Consider the following 18,927-nt stretch of genomic DNA (forward strand, 5'->3'; position numbering starts at 1 on the left):
AACCCATACTATTAAGTGAAGTTTCCCAATAATGGAAAAACAAGCACCACATATACTCACCAGCAAATTGGTATTAACTGAGCAGCACCTAAGTGAACACATAGATACTACAGTAATAGGGTATTGGGCAGGTGGGAGGGGTAAGGGTGGGTGTACATACGTATATAATGAGTGAGATGTGCACCATCTGGGGGATGGTCATCCTGGAGACTCAGACTTGTGGGGGGAGGGGCGGAATGGGCATTTATTGAAACCTTAAAATCTGTACCCCCATAATATGCCGAAATAAAAAAAAAAAAACTCTGTTGAGCTCTGGGGCTCTTCCTATCAAATCTTTCCTTCCCTCTCTCCTTTCACAGGTATCCAATCTACATGGCATTCTGAATACTTTTCCTGTCTACTCCTGCTCCATCCCCTTTATGCTTCACAAGAATCTCTCTGAATAATCTCCTGTTTGTTTAAACTCATCTTGGTAAGGGTGGAAAGGAGCAAGGCCTGCTCTAGACTTCAAGATTACAGGTCTCAGACAGCCCTGCTTTCACACATAGACTTTTTGGGGCCACTTCACCTCCTCCCCTGCAGCCTTTCCCAGAGGCAAGAAACAGACCTTTGACCCCTACTAAAAGCTTTTGTGGAGCTTGAGGGCAGGTTCACCCAACCCAGCAATGCCCAGCCTCACTCTCTACCCACCCCTACTGAGGTGTAGAATAAGGACACTCCTGGAATTTCCAGAACCTGACCCAGCACCTGAGGCATTACAGTCTTCTCCTGAGGAACCAGAACTGGTCAGAGAACCCAAAAACAATATGGCAGCTTCTTCCTTTCAGCAAGTGCCACCTACTGACATGGAGGTCAATTTGCACACCTTTTTACTGCATTTACTGACTCATCATACAGGGTGTGGTTGATTCTCACCCACAAGTACCACCTACTGACTCAGATATTAAACTGGACTTGCTATTATTTAAACAAAAGATAATCCATAGGTAAGAAGCAACAGGTGCTCCAAATGAGAAGGAATTGGCAAAACAACTCTGGAAGTATGAAGAATCAAAGTGAAAAGACACCCCCAAAAAGGAACACCAGCTCTCTAGCAATGGATACCAACCAAAATCAGAACACTGAAATGACAGATAAATAATTTCAAATAGGGATTGCAAGGAAGCTTAATGAAATGTAAGATAAAATGGAAACCCAACACAAAGAAACCACAAAAAGAATGCAGAAATGAATGAAAAAATTCACTAAAGAAATTGAAATATTAAAGCAAAATCAAATAGAACTTCTGGAAATAAAAAAGTCATTCAAGGAATTACAAAGCACCGTAGAAAGCCTTAAGAATAGGTTAGATTAACCAGAAGAAATATTCTCAGAGCTGGAAAGCAACACTTAACAATTCAACAAGTCAGTTGCATAGAGACAGCAAAGAAATAAGAGAAAAGAGCAAAGCCTACAAAGAAATATGGGATTCTGTGAAGACACCTAACATAAGAATCATAGAAATTCCTGAGGATGATGAAGAAAATACACAAGGATTGGATAATCTATTTCAGGTAATAATTGAGGAAAATTTCCCTGGCCTTGCTAGAAATCTAGATATCCAGGTACAAGAAGCTCAAAGGACTCCTGGAAGATTCATTGCAAAGAGGAAAACACCATGACACACAGTCATCAGACTGGCCAAAGTAAACATGAAAGAGGCCCTCCTATGAGCTGTAGGTGAAAGAAGCTGGTAATCTACAAAGGAAATCCCATCAGACTAACTTCAGACTTCTCAACTGAGACCTTACAAGCCAGAAGGAATTGGTGCTCCATCCTTAGTCTTTCCAAACAGAGGAATCATGACTGAAAATAAGCTTTAAAAATATTCAAACTCAGCTATAATCAAATATATGCTAATTAAAACCACAATGAGAGACAATTGTTTTGTATACCAAATTAGAACAAGATAAAAATATAATATGCATTAAGTGTTGTCAAAGAGGAAAAAAAATAGGTAAATACATATAGTTGAAGACAGTATAGCATTATAGATCAAGAGCTTCCAAAAATGTACATCCCTTTTTCCCACTTATTCTACCACTAGTAATTAAATCTAAACAACTATTAAGGCTATATAAAACAACTTAAATTAGATGATGTTCATCCCAAAGTTCAGCAGCAAAAGTTAAATACATAATGATGAATGGATACTCTTTGAACCATTTGAAAAGATGTTTTTGTCAAATTTTGAATGACATAAAAGAACCTTCTGTGCTCTTAGAGAAGGATGGGCTTCCACCAAGGGAGTAAAGGAAAGCTATACTTCTCCATCTTGATTCTCTCCCCACTATTGCTCTTAGGAATTGTTAATTGGTTTAATCAGATTCCTAGATGCTTCTTGAGTACATAAAAGGATATCATATTTGAATTGTTTTTATAGCTTTTAGTTTTATTCTAAGCTGCTAGGTTTATAAATGAAGTCAGGCCTACTTGGTATCTGTCTAGCCAGCAAACTCCCTCTTCTTTGCTCATTCAAGCACCCAATTGAGTTATTCTTTCAAGTTTGGCAGATAACTGGCATTAAGATAGAACTTAGGGCCAGAAAGAGAGGCTCTGCTTAAACTCAAGGATGAGCCATGTGTACAACTTTCCAGGCATTTGCTTAGATAAAAATATAAAGTTTTTCCCATTTCACACTATCCTTTTGTATATATTCTAAGATCCTCTTCCAGGAGAGGTGATCATGCCTGACTAGGATTCATGTCTTCTTGGATTAACTTTCTGGATATATATGGTCAGTGAGAAAGAGCTTTTACAAAACACGGAGAACTGTGACCACCTATATTAACTTAACATAACTATTAGGACTAAGAAGTAAGACCACATGGTCAACTTGACTTAATTATTTGCCCAGGAAAGTTAAGACTACCAACCAATAAATAAATTTTAGGCCTGGAAATTGATTTCTGAGACAACACTCTGCACACTTGAGCAGACACCTCATTTATAAAACACAGTTTACTTATCAAATCTCCTTTCAAGACCTACACTATGATCTGTCCATCAATCCAAAACTATAAATTGTCCTGGGAAAACTGGATAGCCACATGCAGAAGAATGAAACAAGATCCATATCTCTCACCACTTACAAAAATTAATTCAAGATGGATAAGGGACTTAAATATAAGGCACGAAATCATAAGAATTCTAGAAAAAAATGCTGGAAAAACTCTTCTAGATATTGGCCTAGGCAAATAATTTATGAAAAATATCCCAATGGCAATCATAGCAACAACAAAAATAAATAAATAGGACTTGATCAAATTAAAAAGATTCTGCAGAGCCAAAGAAATAATTAACAGAGCAAATTGACAACCTACATAATGGGAGAAAATATTTGCAAGCTATACATCTGGCAAAACACTAATAACCAGGATCTGTAAAGAACTTGAGCAAATCAGAAAGAAAAAATCAAATAGCCCCATTAAAAAGTAGATAAAAGACATGAACAGAAGCTTTTCAAAAGAAAGATAGACAAATAACCAATAAATATATAAAAATGCTCAATGTCACTAATTATCAGGGAAATACAAATTAAAACCACAGTAAGATTTCACCTTAACACAGGCAGAATGGCCTTTATTAAAAAGTCCAATAACAACAGGTGTTGGTGTGGGTGCAGAAAAAAAGGAATGCTTATACACTGTTGGGGGGACTTCAAATTAGTACCACCTCTATAGAAAACAGTATAGAGATTCCTCAAAGAACTAAAAGTAAACCTACTATCTGATCCAGCAATTTCACTACTGAGTATTTACCCAAAGGAAAAGAAATCATTTTATCAAAAAGACACTTGCACTCAAATGTTTAGTGCAGCACAATTCACAATTGCTAAGATGAGGAATCAACCCAAATGCCCATCACTTCATGAGTGGATGAACACAATGTGGTGTATTTATACCATGGAATACTACTGAGCCACAAAGAGGGATGACTTAATGTCTTTTGCAACAATTTGGATGGAACTGGAGACTATTGTCCTAAATGAAGTATGTAAAGAATGGAAAAACAAATAGCATATGTACTCACTATTAAAGTGGAACTAACTGATGAGCACATATGTGCATAGAGGACAGTAAAACTCAATGGTAGGAGCAGCCCGGAGACCAGTGGCAAGGGTAGGTGGATTTGCTGTTTCCCCTCCCCTGCATTTGGGACTGCTGGTGGGCTCCCCAGCGGGTGGAGAGACCTGCGGACACCAGCCCAGAGACTGCCGCCGCCTGCCAAAGGTGAGCCTGTAGCAGACGTGGCACCAGGTTCCCAACTTCCTCCGGGCACCTCCGTGTGCACAGACCCGAGCCGCGCGGCAGGCGCCATATTGCCTCCTCCTCCCTTCCGCCGACCCTACCCGCGGCTGCCCAGAGAGACAATACAGTTACCAGCCGGAGGCACCTCCAGGGAACGGGACCTTCCCGTTTGGGACCCCGCCCGCCCTCCCAGGTGCTGCTGGCACCGTGTTCCCAGGAAGACGGTGCCGACTCAGAGGCTGAGAGACATAGACCCAGCTTGGGCTCCCTGTGGGTGAATTAGGACCGGAAATCCTCTCCCTGGTGGGAATACAGTTTGAACTCTGGGACCCAGAGGTCGGACCTGCAGACCAGATCCCCTGCACCGAGGGCTAGCATTGCCCGGGGCACAGAAGGGTTATACGTGAACAGCCTACTGAGGGCTCTGTGCCTCCAGGGGTGGATCGGCACCCTAGAGGGCAACCCTCCTCCCAGGAGGAGGCCGTGCGCCCAACCCAGGTGGCGTTCCTGTGCAGGGAACCTCCCCGCCGGCATCACAGTCTGGGGAGGCCTGATGGCTTGTGGTCTGGCCTGCTAGCAGAGGCCCAGGAGTAGCTGCGGAGTTGGGGAGGGTGGAAAGAAGCGAGGCCTGCTGCAGACTGCAGGTCTCAGACAGCCCCACCCCCACACCCAGACTTTCTGGCTGAGTGGGACCATTCCAGCCCCGCCCTGACAGCTTTCCCTGGAAGCAGAGGACAGAACTTTGACCCCTGCTAACAGCCTGAGGGCAGGCTTACCCAACCCAGCTCCGCCCAGAACAAGAGCTGATAACAGGACTCAAAATCAACACCATAGCCTGTTCCTCCAAGCAAACGCCACCTACTGACAGGGACGGCATCTTGCACAGCCTTTCCACGGCACCCACTGACTCAATATACAGGGAGTGGTCCAATTTCACCCACAGGCACCACCTAACACCTCAGAAACTAAACAAGGTGTGTGAATACCAAAACAATAACCTAAGGAAAGAAACAACAACTGATCGACATGAGAAGAAATCAGTGAAAGAACTCAGGAAATATGAAGAACCAAACGGAAAACACACCCCCAAAGAGGAGTACCAGCCCCCTAGAAACGGACACCAACCAAAATCAGGCAACCAAAATGACAGAAGAGGAATTTCGTATGTGGAACATAAGAACACTCACCCAGCTGCAACAACAACTCCATAACCAACACCAAGAAACCACAAAAAGTCTCCAGGATATGAGAAAAGAAATAGACACATTGAAGAAAAGTGTAACCAAACTCCTGGAAATGAAGAATCAATTCAAGGAACTACAAAATACAGTTGAAAGTCTCAAGAACAGGGTAGATGAAACAGAAGAAAGAATCTCAGAGCTTGAAGATAACACCCTCCAATTAAATCAGTCACAGAAATAGAGCAGAGAAACACGAGAAAAGAGCAAAGCCTACAAGAGCTGTGGGATTATGTGAAGAAACCTAATGTGAGGGTCATAGGGTTACAAGAAGGGGAAGAAGACAACACTCAAGGGTTGGACAAGCTATTTGAAGATATAATAGAGGAAAATTTCCCAGGCCTTGCTCAAAATCTTGATATACAATTTCAAGTAGCTCAGAGGACCCCTGGGAGATTCAACGCAAACAGGAAGACGTCACGACATGCAGTCATCAGACTGACCAAAGTATCAACTAAAGAGGCCCTTCTAAGAGCTGTAAGACAAAAGAAGCAAGTAACATACAAGGGAAAGCCAATTCGAATAACATCAGACTTCTCTAATGAGACTTTACAAGCAAGGAGAGACTGGGGCCCCATTCTCACTCTTTTGAAATAAAACAATGCCCAGCCTAGAATATTATTCCCTGCAAAACTAAGCTTCGTATATGAAGGAGTAATAAAAACATTCTCAGACAAGCAAAGGCTCAGAGAATTCACCAAGACAAGACCAGCCCTACAAGAAGTACTTAAAACAGCTTTACGCACGGAATATCATAATAATAACCCACAAATATAAAAACAACCAAAACCCAAAGATATTAAAGGCCAGATATTACAATGGCTCAAGACAGAAATCATAGCAACAACATCCAACCCAACAGAATGATCAGTAATCTACCTTACCTATCAGTTCTCTCAATAAATGTGAATGGCTTAAACTCTCCACTCAAGAGACATAGGCTGGCTGAATGGATAAGAAAATACAGGCCAAGTATATGCTATCTTCAGGAAACACATCTAACCTGCACGGATGCATATAGACTAAAAATAAAAGGGTGGAGATCAATATTCCAAGAAAATAGAAGCCAAAAGAAGGCTGGTGTGGCAGTTCTAATTTCAGACGATTTAGTTTTTAAACCAACAAAAGTACTAAAAGACAAAGAGGGTCATTATATAATGGTGAAGGGCACAGTCCAACAAGAAGAGATAACAATTTTAAATATATATGCACCAAACTTAGGTGCACCCAGATTCATAAAGCAAACCTTACTGGAGCTAAGCAAATGGATTAATAGCAACTCCATAATCACCGGAGATTTCAACACCCCACTGACGGCACAAGACAGATCCTCCAAACAGAAAATTAATAAAGAAATAATGGACTTAAACAAAACCATGGAACAATTGGGTCTGACAGACATCTACAGAACATTCTACCCAAAATCCACTGAATATACGTTCTTCTCATCAGCTCACGGGACATTCTCTAAGATTGACCATATTCTAGGACACAAAGAAAATCTCAAGAAATTCAAAAAAATAGAAATCATACCATATACCTTCTCAGATCACAGTGGAATAAAACTAGAAATCAACCCTAACAGAAACTCACATTTCAACACAAAAACGTGGAAATTAAACAACCTCCTACTAAATGATTACTTCGTAAATGAAGAAATCAAGACGGAAATAAAAAAGTTCTAAGAAGAAAACGACAATGGAGAGACAAGTTATCAACTCCTCTGGGACACAGCTAAAGCAGTTCTGAGAGGAAAGTTTATCTCCATAAATGCCTATAACCAAAAGACAAGAAGATCACAAATAGACAATCTAATGAAACGACTCAAAGAGCTGGAAAAAGAAGAACAGACCAACCCCAAACCCAGCAGAAGAAGTGAAATCAACAAGATCAAATCAGAACTAAACGAAATTGAAAACAGGGAAGCTATTCAGGAGATTAATAAAACAAAAAGTTGGTTCTTTGAAAAAATAAACAAAATTGACACACCATTGGCTAAGCTAACGAAAAGCAGAAAAGAGAAATCTCTAATAAGCTCCATCAGGAACAAAAAAGGAGATATCACAACTGATCCCAAAGAGATACAAGATACAATTTATGAATACTACAAAAATCTTTATGCACACAAACTGGAAAATGTGGAGGAAATGGACAAATTTCTAGAAACACACAGCCTCCCTAGGCTCAACCAGGAAGAAATAGATTCCCTGAACAGACCAATCTCAACAGCCTAAATAGAAACAGCAATTAAAAATCTCCCTAAAAAGAAAAGTCCCGGTCCAGATGGCTTCACACCTGAATTTTACCATACTTACAAAGAAGAACTAGTACCTATCTTGCAGAAACTATTCCACAACATCGAGAAGAACGGAAACCTCCCCGACACCTTTTATGAAGCGAATATTACTCTGATACCAAAACCAGGAAAGGATGCAACAAAAAAAGAAAACTACAGACCAATATCCCTAATGAATATAGATGCAAAAATTTTCAACAAAATCTTAGCTAACCGAATCCAGACACTTATCAAAAAAAATAATCCACCACGACCAAGTGGGCTTCATCCCAGGGATGCAGGGATGGTTCAACATACGTAAATCTATAAATGCAATTCACCACATAAACAGAAGCAAAAACAAAGACCACATGATTCTTTCAATAGATGCAGAAAAAGCTTTTGACAAAATTCAACACCCTTTCATGATACGAACACTTAAGAAAATAGGCATAGAAGGGACATACCTAAAAATGATACAAGCCATATATGACAGACCCATAGCCAACATCATACTGAATGGGGAAAGATTGAAATCATTCCCACTTAGAACTGGAACCAGACAAGGCTGCCCACTATCTCCACTTCTGTTCAACATAGTGCCGGAAGTCTTGGCTACAGCAATCAGACAGGAAAATGGAATCAAAGGTATCCAAATAGGGGCAGAAGAGATCAAACTTTCACTGTTTGCTGATGATATGATATTGTATCTAGAAAACCCCAAGGATTCAACCAAAAAACTCCTGGAACTGATCAATGAATTTAGTAAAGTCTCAGGATACAAAATCAATACACAGAAATCAGAGGCATTCATATACGCCAACAACAATCTAATTGAGAACCAAATCAAAGACTCAATTCCCTTCTCAATAGCAACAAAGAAATTAAAGTACCTAGGAATATATTTAACCAAAGAGGTAAAAGACCTCTACAGGGAGAACTATGAAACACTGAGGAAGGAAATAGCAGAGGATGTAAACAGATGGAAATCCATACCATGCTCGTGGATCGGCAGACTCAATATCATCAAAATGTCTATACTACCCAAACTGATCTACAGATTCAATGCAATGCCTATTAAAATCCCATCAGCATTCTTCACAGATATAGAAAAAATAATTTTACACTCCGTATGGAACCAAAGAAGACCCCGAATATCAAGAGCAATTCTAGGCAACAAAAACAAAATGGGAGGCATTAATATGCCAGATATCAAACTATACTACAAAGCTGTAGTAATTAAAACAATATGGTATTGGCACAAAAACAGGAATATTGACCAGTAGAACAGATGTGAGAATCCTGATATAAAACCATCCTCATATAGCCATCTCATCTTTGACAAAGCAGACAAAAACATACGCTGGGGAAAAGAATCTCTCTTCAATAAATGGTGCTGGGAAAACTGGATAGCCACCTGTAGAAGGCTAAAACAGGACCCACACCTTTCACCTCTCACAAAAACCAACTCACGCTGGATAACAGACTTAAACCTAAGATATGAAACTATTAGAACTCTAGAGGAAAAAGTTGGAAACACTCTCCTAGACATCGGCCTGGGCAAAGAGTTTATAAAGAAGTCCCCAAAGGCAATCACAGCAGCAACAAAAATAAATAAATGGGACATGATCAAACTACAAAGCTTCTGCACAGCCAAAGAAATAGTCATGAAAGTAAACAGACAACCTACAGAATGGGAGAAAATTTTTGCATCCTATGCATCCGATAAGGGACTGATAACTAGAATATACTTAGAACTCACGAAAATTAGGAAGAAAAAATCAAATAACCCCATTAAAAAGTGGGCAAAGGACTTGAACAGAAATTTTTCTAAAGAAGACAGAAGAATGGCCAACAAACATATGAAGAAATGCTCAACATCTCTAATCATCAGGGAAATGCAAATCAAAACCACAATGAGATATCACTTAACCCCAGTGAGAATGGCCTTTATCAAAAAATCTCCAAACAATAAATGCTGGCATGGTTGCGGAGAGAGAGGAACACTCCCACACTGCTGGTGGGACTGCAAACTAGTTCAACCTCTGTGGAAAGCAATATGGAGATACCTCAAAGCGATACAAGTGAATCTACCATTTGATCCAGCAATCCCATTGCTGGGCATCTACCCAAATGATCCAGTGACACTCTACAAAAAAGACACCTGCACTCGAATGTTTATAGCAGCACAATTCATAATTGCAAGGCTGTGGAAACAGCCCAAGTGCCCATCAATCCAAGAATGGATTAATAAAATGTGGTATATGTATACCATGGACTACTATTCAGCTCTAAGAAACAACGGTGATATAGCACATCTTATATTTTCCTGGTTAGAGCTGGAACCCATACTACTAAGTGAAGTATCCCAAGAATGGAAAAACAAGCACCAGATATATTCTCCAGCAAACTGGTATTAACTGAGTAGCACCTAAGTGGACACATAGGTACTACAGTAATAGGGTATTGGGCAGGTGGGAGGGGGGAGGGGGGCGGGTTTATACATACATAATGAGTGAGATGTGCACCATCTGGGGGATGGTCATGATGGAGACTCAGACTTTTGGAGGGAGGGGGGGAAATGGGCATTTATTGAAACCTTAAAATCTGTACCCCCATAATATGCCAAAATAAAAAAAAATTAAAAAAATATTTAATAAAAAAAAAAACAAAACAAAAAAACTCAATGGTAATCAACCAGGGCAGAGAAGGAAGGAGGAGACAGGTGAAAACCTACCTAAGAGGTACAATAAGCTCTATCTGGGTGATGAGGACACTTATAGCCCTAACTCAAGCATTACAAAAGTGATCCATGTAACCAAAAACATTAGTACCCCCATAATATTTTGAAATAAAAAAAATTTTAAAGTGCCTGTCACAAGCACTAAGGTAGTGTGTCTGCAAATTATCATTCAATTTATAGTTATTTTTCCTTTGCTTTGCTTGCCATCTTTTAAATATACAATTGATTAGAATAAGAATGCATCAATCAAAAGTTTCAGGGCCTTGACTGTTTAGAATTGAGATTCCAACAAATAATCTAAGCATGTGAGATGGCCTGGCATCAGAACTTCAGAGAAATCTGTCAACATGCTTCTTAGACTCTCACAATATACAAATTGACTTAAGTAATTAAGGTGTGTATTTGGGCACAAAGATACTGAGTTCGTGGGGTAAAGTTTTAATTATTTAAATGTAATCATGATGCTAAATATGATTAAAATGTCATTGAAAATTTACCAAAGAGCAAAATTGATCCTTATCGGATAAAACCAAAGTTCTGAGAACAATGCAAATATTTATTAAGAATCTCAAAACCCCAAAACAACAAATGCTGGCAAGGATGCGGAGAGACAGGAACACTCCTACACTGCTGGTGGGACTGCAAATTAGTGCAACCTTTGTGGAAAAGAATTTGGAGATACCTCAAACAGCTAGAAATAGAAATACCATTCGACCCTGCAATAGCATTATTGGGCATCTACCCAAAAGAGCATAAGACATTCTATTATAAAGACATCTGCATCCGATGTTTATAGCAGCACAATTCACTATTGCAAGGTCATGGAAACAACCCAAGTGCCCGTCAATTCATGAGTAGATAATTAAAATGTGGTATATGCTCACAATGGAATATTACTCAATCCTAAGAAATGACTGTGAGCTAGCACCGTTTATGCTGTCCTGGATTAAGTTTAAGCCGGTTATCCAAAGCAAGGCAACACAAGACATGGAAAATGAGCCCCACATCAAATTGGTACTGACTAATTAAAACTATGGTTTTCAAATGGTGGCAATGCTCATCAGGGATTGGGGGGGGACCCAATCTTAGGGATGTGGCGAGCACTTCGGAGGGGAAGGGCATAACTCTAACCTTTCTTAGGGAGAGCCAAAGATATATAATGTAACCAAAATGTCAAAAAAAAACACTTTTTATCGGGTGGTGGGCAGGTGGGAGGGGGGAGGAGGAAAGGGGTGTATGCTTTCATAACACGTGTGGTGCACACCACTGAGGGATTGGACACATGGGGGAGGGAGGGGGGCAGGGGCAATATTTGTAACCCTAACAATATTTGTACCTCCATAATATGATGAAATAAAAGGAAAAAATAAATAATCTCTCTCTCAAAAAAAAAAAAGAATCTCCATTATATGCATTATTTCTGATCCAGTAATCATATTTCTAAGGATCTTACAGGAAAAAATGATTTTAAGTACTCTTAAGATGTATTCATCTTATGTTTCAGTTATTCTTTTAAAATATGCAATTTTAAACTGAAAAAAACTTCTGTTAACTATCAGTGGTTATCTCTAAAGGGTGATTGTATCTTTTTAAAATTTTTTTATTTTTAATTATTATGAGTATATAATAGTTCTATATCTTCCTAAGGTACATGTGATGCTTTGATACAGGCATACAATGTGAATTAATCAAATCAGGGTAATTGAGGTATCCATCACTTCAGGCATTACCATTCTTTGTGTTAGGAAAAATCTCTACTCTTTTAGTTATTTTAACATTTACACTAACTTATTATTTATAGTCACTTTGTTGAGCTATCAAATATTGTTCATTCTCTCTAACTGTAGGGTGATTATTTCTTTATCAATAGTTTTCTACAGTTTCCAAATTCTCCTTATTGAGCATTTATGAATTTTATAACCAGAAGATATAAGTTGGGTGGGGTAGGGATTTTGAGAAAAAAAACAAAGCTATACATTCAGGGCCTGCAGTTTAATTCTCCCCACTCTCTGTTCTGCCCATTAATCATTTGACCACACTGGCATATTGATATTGCTGAGTTTAAATCTAAAGCATAAACAGAATCTCCAGCCTTGTGATTCAAAGAATTATAAATCATAGAATGAGCAGGCACATTCTGTGTCACAGAAAAAAGATGCATAAAAAACAAATTATATGCAGGAACATATCATGCCAAAATGTAGAACACTTTCTCATTATTCACTTTAAGCCATGCTGAATATGTTCAGCCTTATGTATTTCAGACTTATGTATTTTAGTTACATGAGCCATCTTTTATTTTTTAAGAAAAGTACAAAAATACAATAAGAAGCTACTTTTAACAAGGCAATGCTATGAATTCAGTGAAAGCTTTATTATCTCCACTTAGTCCATTATTCTTGAGATCAAAGTTTATTATCTTTTCTAAGACGACACCTGTCTGTCCCATAGTTCTCTTGTTCAATAACTTCCATTTAAAAATGTCTCTGCTTCCAAATCAAAGGAAATATTAAAGTACATGATGTGTCTCTGAAGATCTAGACTCCAAATGCTTTGGGCCTTTAGAAGTGCAACTATAGAAAAACCACAAAGGACTACAAAGCAGGATGAAATATTAGCCATGGCCCTTGTATAGATTATTGCCAAAGGAGTGTTTTTGGCTTGAGGAACTCAATGATTTATTACTGTTCAACTAACCTCCAATGAAAGTATTGCAAAGTCTCTGGAACAGACTTTAGAAATATCTCTAGATGTCAAGCATAAGACAGAGGGAGAGACTGACTTAGCATATAGACTGAGTCTATTACCGTCAATAATACTATAATAGCATAACATAAAATATTTCCAAGTCCCCTCTGGCTAGTATGAAATACCAGGATCTAAGCTCATAAGCTCATAAGGTCCTGATTTACTGCTACCGTTTTCAACACATTGGCTCACTTGCTCATAATAAACTTGAAATCCTGATACTCCTTTTATATTTAGAAATAGTCATTCGACTTTCATGCTTCCTGGTTCAGGAATCAAAAAATAGCTAGAGAAACATGGTGTTGGGTGTATGGCTGTGTGGCAGGAATACAAATGCAGAAAATGTGGCGATGACAAATTGCTAATACACCAAACCCTGCTACCAATAGAATAGTAACTGCTTTTATACTGGTTATTATCTTAGCAATGGAAATTTCAACTACTAATAAGGATTGCATCATAACTACTACTTCAGGAATATAGAGTTTCCTATTACAGATAAAACTTAACACTTGCTTTCTATTTCCTCATTGGAACTTTATGTTGCTTAATTTTTGGACATTACACTAATAATTAACATCTTCTAGATTCCTTGAGGAAAGAAGCTAATCAAAAGGACTTATGGGATTAACTTTGACTTCTCTGTGATAAGTCTGTTAAAATATATATTGCCAAGACAACTGTACTTAAATGTCATTAAACAGATCTTTTGTTCATTTATCCACACCCATTCATCATATATTTATGAAACATCTATTATGTGCATGGCCTTGTTATAGGCCCCAGAGATGCAAGAATAAAGAAATAGCAATAAAGAAGAAGAAAGTTCTGAGTTTAGAGCACCCAATTTTAAGACAGTATCTTAGGCTATATCTTAAAATTTTAAGATGATTATTATAACTTAAAACTACTCAGATTCTGTAATGATTCCATTAAACTAAGATTTTAAACCATTCCGAAGATTTAAAAATTCACCATTGGTCAATACTAAAGAAAATACTTTATTTCATATCACTGCATGTTAAAAACAAAGAGAAGAACGCTAAAAAAAGAAGCAGAAGAATATATTGCTCTGAATTTAAGGAATAAAGTCTTCCCCTAATAGGTAACCATAAAAAATAGCATAAGTAATGTTGTAAGTAATAGACACCCCTAAGAATCATGATTTTTTGCTACTTCATAAGAAAATATTATCTACATATTAATACCTTAAACCACAAATGACAGAGGTAATTTATTCCCAACTCAACACCTTCACTTCTATCCCCTAGAATAGAAAACAATTGCTAAAACCATAAGAATGAAAACAAACATTAATTTGCAAAAATTGTTTATTACATTCACAGCTGGAAAGCTAATAAACTTTGGAAAGACATTTTCTACTCTAGTCCAATTCAAATGATAGTGTCTACATCTTCATTTAACAGAAAACAAGTCTCAAAGAAAGAGATTAATCTCTAAATCCCTGCCATTCATCATCAAGAGCAAATTAGGTAACTGCTTGCTGCTGCTTCTACCATTTCAATAATTCATAAGATTCTCCTGCAAAGGTTGCATCAGTTAAATCTCTGAGAGTAAAGTATCTTTACAGCTGAATTCATGTGGGGTGGTTTAACTAACTGACTTTGACATTTCATGAACTAAACTATAGCCAATCTGAATAGGTTGAAACATCATTCAGCTACCAAGTTCAGTCCAGGCCAAAACTAAGAAAAAAGGGACATTTGCCTCCTCGGTCTTCTACTGTCCTTGTCTTTGCCCTTCACTCACCCCTGTACTCTCCTTCACTCCAACTACCTGGTGCCTGGGCCATCCTCTGGATGTCCAGTGACTCCACTCCAGAATGTATCTCCCATTTATTGAGGGTCCAGATTTTTAGAAAGGAAGCTATTTGAAGTGATATCTACTAAAATGTGATGAATAGTCAATAGTACTATATTTACTTTCCAAGGGCTATTTGCTTTTTAAAAGCAAATGGAAAAGAAGAAAGAGGAAATGGCTGTTAATGTTAAGTAAACAGTCTTATATTGTGATAATTCAGGGTGTATAACGAACCAAAATAAAGACTTTTGGCCAGCACGGTGGCTCACGCCTGTAATCCTCGCACTCTAGGAGGCCAAAGCAGGAGCATTGCTTGAGCTCAGGAGTTTGAGACCAGCCTGAGCAAGAGCGAGACCCCCATCTCTACTGAAAATAGAAAAAATTAATCAGGCAACCAAAAATGGAACAAAAAATTAGCCAGGTGTGGTGGCTCGCACCTATAGTCCCAGCTTCTCAGGAGGCTGAGGCAGGAAGATCGCTTGAGCCCAGGAGTTTGAGCTTGCTGTGAGTTAGGCTGATGCCATAGCACTCAATCTAGCCCAGGCAACAAAGCGAGACTCTGTCTCAAAAAAATAAAATAAAATAAAGACTTTCAAGCAGTTTGAGAAGGGCAGAAAATAATAGACTAGAAAGACTTCTTAGGTAACCTCTTATTCAGTGGGGTTGGTCCTGTTTAAGGTTAATAAATAGAGTTAATCACTCTATATTTCTTTTACATCCTATAAATATCTCCTTTTCTTTACTTGCCAGTTGTAATATAAAGTACTTCATTTTTTCATCCAACACTCAAATGTTTGTCAGATGCATATTCTGTTTCAGACACTGCCTTAGGTCCTAAAGGTGCAGCAGTGAAAGAACAGCGGGCCTACCCTCACAGAGCCCACATTCTGGTGGCAAAAACCATATGGTATAAAAGTAAAGAAATAAGTAAACAAGATAATTTCATATTATAAAATGGTCTATGAGGAAATAAACAAGGTGATGAAATAAGTTGTGCCTGGAGAGGATCCTTGAGCAAAAATGGTCAAGAAAGTTCTCTCTGAAGAGCTAACTTTGACCTGAGACCTAAAGACAAAGAATGAGCCAGCCAGGCAAACTGCTAGGGCAAGAGAATTTCAAGGAGAGGGAATGGTATGTGCAAAGGCCCTAACCCAGAAAGGGGCTTGCCATAATTCAGAGGCAGAAGGGAGGCCAGTATGTTGAAGCATTGCAAGAGGGTGGTACGACATGAGGCTGGAAAGATAGGCAGGAGCCAAACCTTGGAAGTCTGGATTTTCTTCTCTATGTCAGTGGAAACTTGGGGAAAGGTTTAACAAGAAGGGAGGAAGAAGGCCTGATCTAATTTATATTTTATCACCTTATAAAGATCACTCTAGTAGGTCTCCTTCCCACAACCTGAGTGTTTTTTTTTTTTATCTTAGTAATTGAGAGAACAGAATCTAGAATTGAACTGCCTATGGTCAAATCTTGCCTCCACCTCTTACAGACCACTGACTTTTGACAAGTTCCATAACCTCTCTCAACCACAGCATTCTCATTTTATAAATGTAGAAAATATTAGTGCTTATGAGATCTGTATTTACTAGTACAAAACAGAGCTTTGATTTCCCCTCTTAACCCTTGCTAAAACTGTGTATCTCCCAGTATTCCTAGTTTCAGTATATGGCAAGTCCACCCATCCAGTTGCTCTAACCAAACTCTAATTCATCATTTTACCTCATATTTCACATCTAATTTATGAGTCCTTTCTACCTTCAAAAAAGGTATTCTAAATCTCACCACTTCTTAACCATTTCCATTCCTAAAATAGTTCATGTCCCCATTATATCTCTCCTAGGATACTTCAACTGCTTTCTAACACTTAACTCTTCCATTCTCAGAACCTAGTCTAGTCTTAATACAGCAAAAGAAAGTTATATTTTAAAGGCAAAAGTCATATCATATCACTATCCTATTAATACTTATAACTCTCAAATGGAATCCAATTACATACAGAATAATATTCAGTCTCATTAGGAAGGATACAATAGAACTTAAATAAATGAAAGAATCATTCAGGAGTTTTCAAAATGCAGCAGAAAGTTTCAGCAACAGATTAAATCAAGGAGAAGAAAAAATCTCATAGATTGAAGACAAAGCTATTGAGCTAATCCAATCATTTAAAGAGGCAGAGAAAAGGACAAGGGCAGAGTAATCACTTAGAGAGATGTGGGACTATGTGAAGCGAACAAACATATGAATTATAGGTATCCCTGAGAGAGTAGAAAGTGCTAAAAGCATGGAAAATCTATTTGAGGAAATTATGGTGGAAAACTTCCCCAGTATCGCCAGAGATCCAAACATCCATATACAAGATGGTCATTGAACTCCAGGAAAATTCACAGGAAATAGGACATCTCCAAGACATATAATATTCTACCTGACTAAAGTCAAAGTGAAAGAGAAAATTCTACAAGCATCTAGCTAGATGTAAGGAACAACTGACCTACAAGGGAAAACCCATCAGGATAACAGCAGACTTCTCAGTGGGAACCTTACAAGCCAGAAGGGAGTAGGCCCCCATTGTCAATCTTTTTAAATAAAACAGCTGCCAGCCTCGAATTTTGTATGATGAAAAACTAAGTTTCACATTGATGGAGAAATTAAGTCTTTTCAGGACAAGCAAACACTGACAGAATTCACCAAGTCCAGATTTGCCTAGCACAAAGTATTCATACCTGAACTATACATAGATCAGCACAGTTGATACCCACCACTGCAAAAATCACCAAAAAGCTAAAAGTCAGAGCCCAGTCAACACAATGGCTTAAGAGGTAAAACAGAGTTCTAGTCAACAGGAAAAACAGAAATCTACCCCACTTATAAAATCTTTCAATAAATGTGAAATGCTTGAACTCCCCACTAAAAAGATATAGGCTGGCTGAATGGATAAAAAACAAAGCCAGTATTTGCCATCTCCAGGAAACACTTCTAACCCACAGGACATATTTATACTTAAGGTGAAGGGGTGGAAAACAATATTCCATGAAAAGTGAAACCAAAAGAAAGCTGGTATAGCAGTTCTCATATTAGATAACATAGACTTCAAATCAACAAAAGTAATGAAAGACAAAGATAGTCATTATATAATGGTAAAGGAAACATTCAACCAGAAAATACAGAAATCCTAAATATTTCCATACCTGATATAGATCCATGCAGATTTAAAAGGCAAATCCTACTTGATCTAAACAAAATGATAAACAGTAGCACAGTAATAGCCAGGGACTTCAACACCCCTCTGACACAACAGGTCAGATCCTCCAAACAGAAAATAGAAACAATAGACTTAAACAGGACTCTAGAGCTGGGTCTCACAAACATTTACATAACATTTTACCTCAAAATCACTATAGATATTTGCCTCATCATCTCACTAAACATTCTCTAAAATTAATCACATCCTAAGCCAAAAAAAAATGCCTCAACAAATTAAAAAAAAAAAAAAAAGAAATTATACCATGCATCTTCTCAGATGACAGTGGAATAAAAGTAGAAATAAACTCAAGGAGAAACACTTATCTCTACACAAAGTCATGGAAACTAAACCTACTGCTGAATGATTGTTGGATCAAGGATGTAATTAAGATAGAAATCAAAAGATTCTTTGAGTTAAATGATAAAGGGGACACTAGTTATCAAAATCTGTGGGATTCAGTTAATGTAGTCCTGAGAAGAAAATTCATAACTTTAAATGCCTACATCCACAAGACAAAAAAAGATCACAAATCAACAATCTAATGAATCATCTCAAGCAACTGGAAAAAGAAGAGC

The sequence above is a fragment of the Microcebus murinus genome, chromosome 6 (assembly GCF_040939455.1).
Source record: "Microcebus murinus isolate Inina chromosome 6, M.murinus_Inina_mat1.0, whole genome shotgun sequence".
Taxonomy (NCBI): domain Eukaryota; kingdom Metazoa; phylum Chordata; class Mammalia; order Primates; family Cheirogaleidae; genus Microcebus; species Microcebus murinus.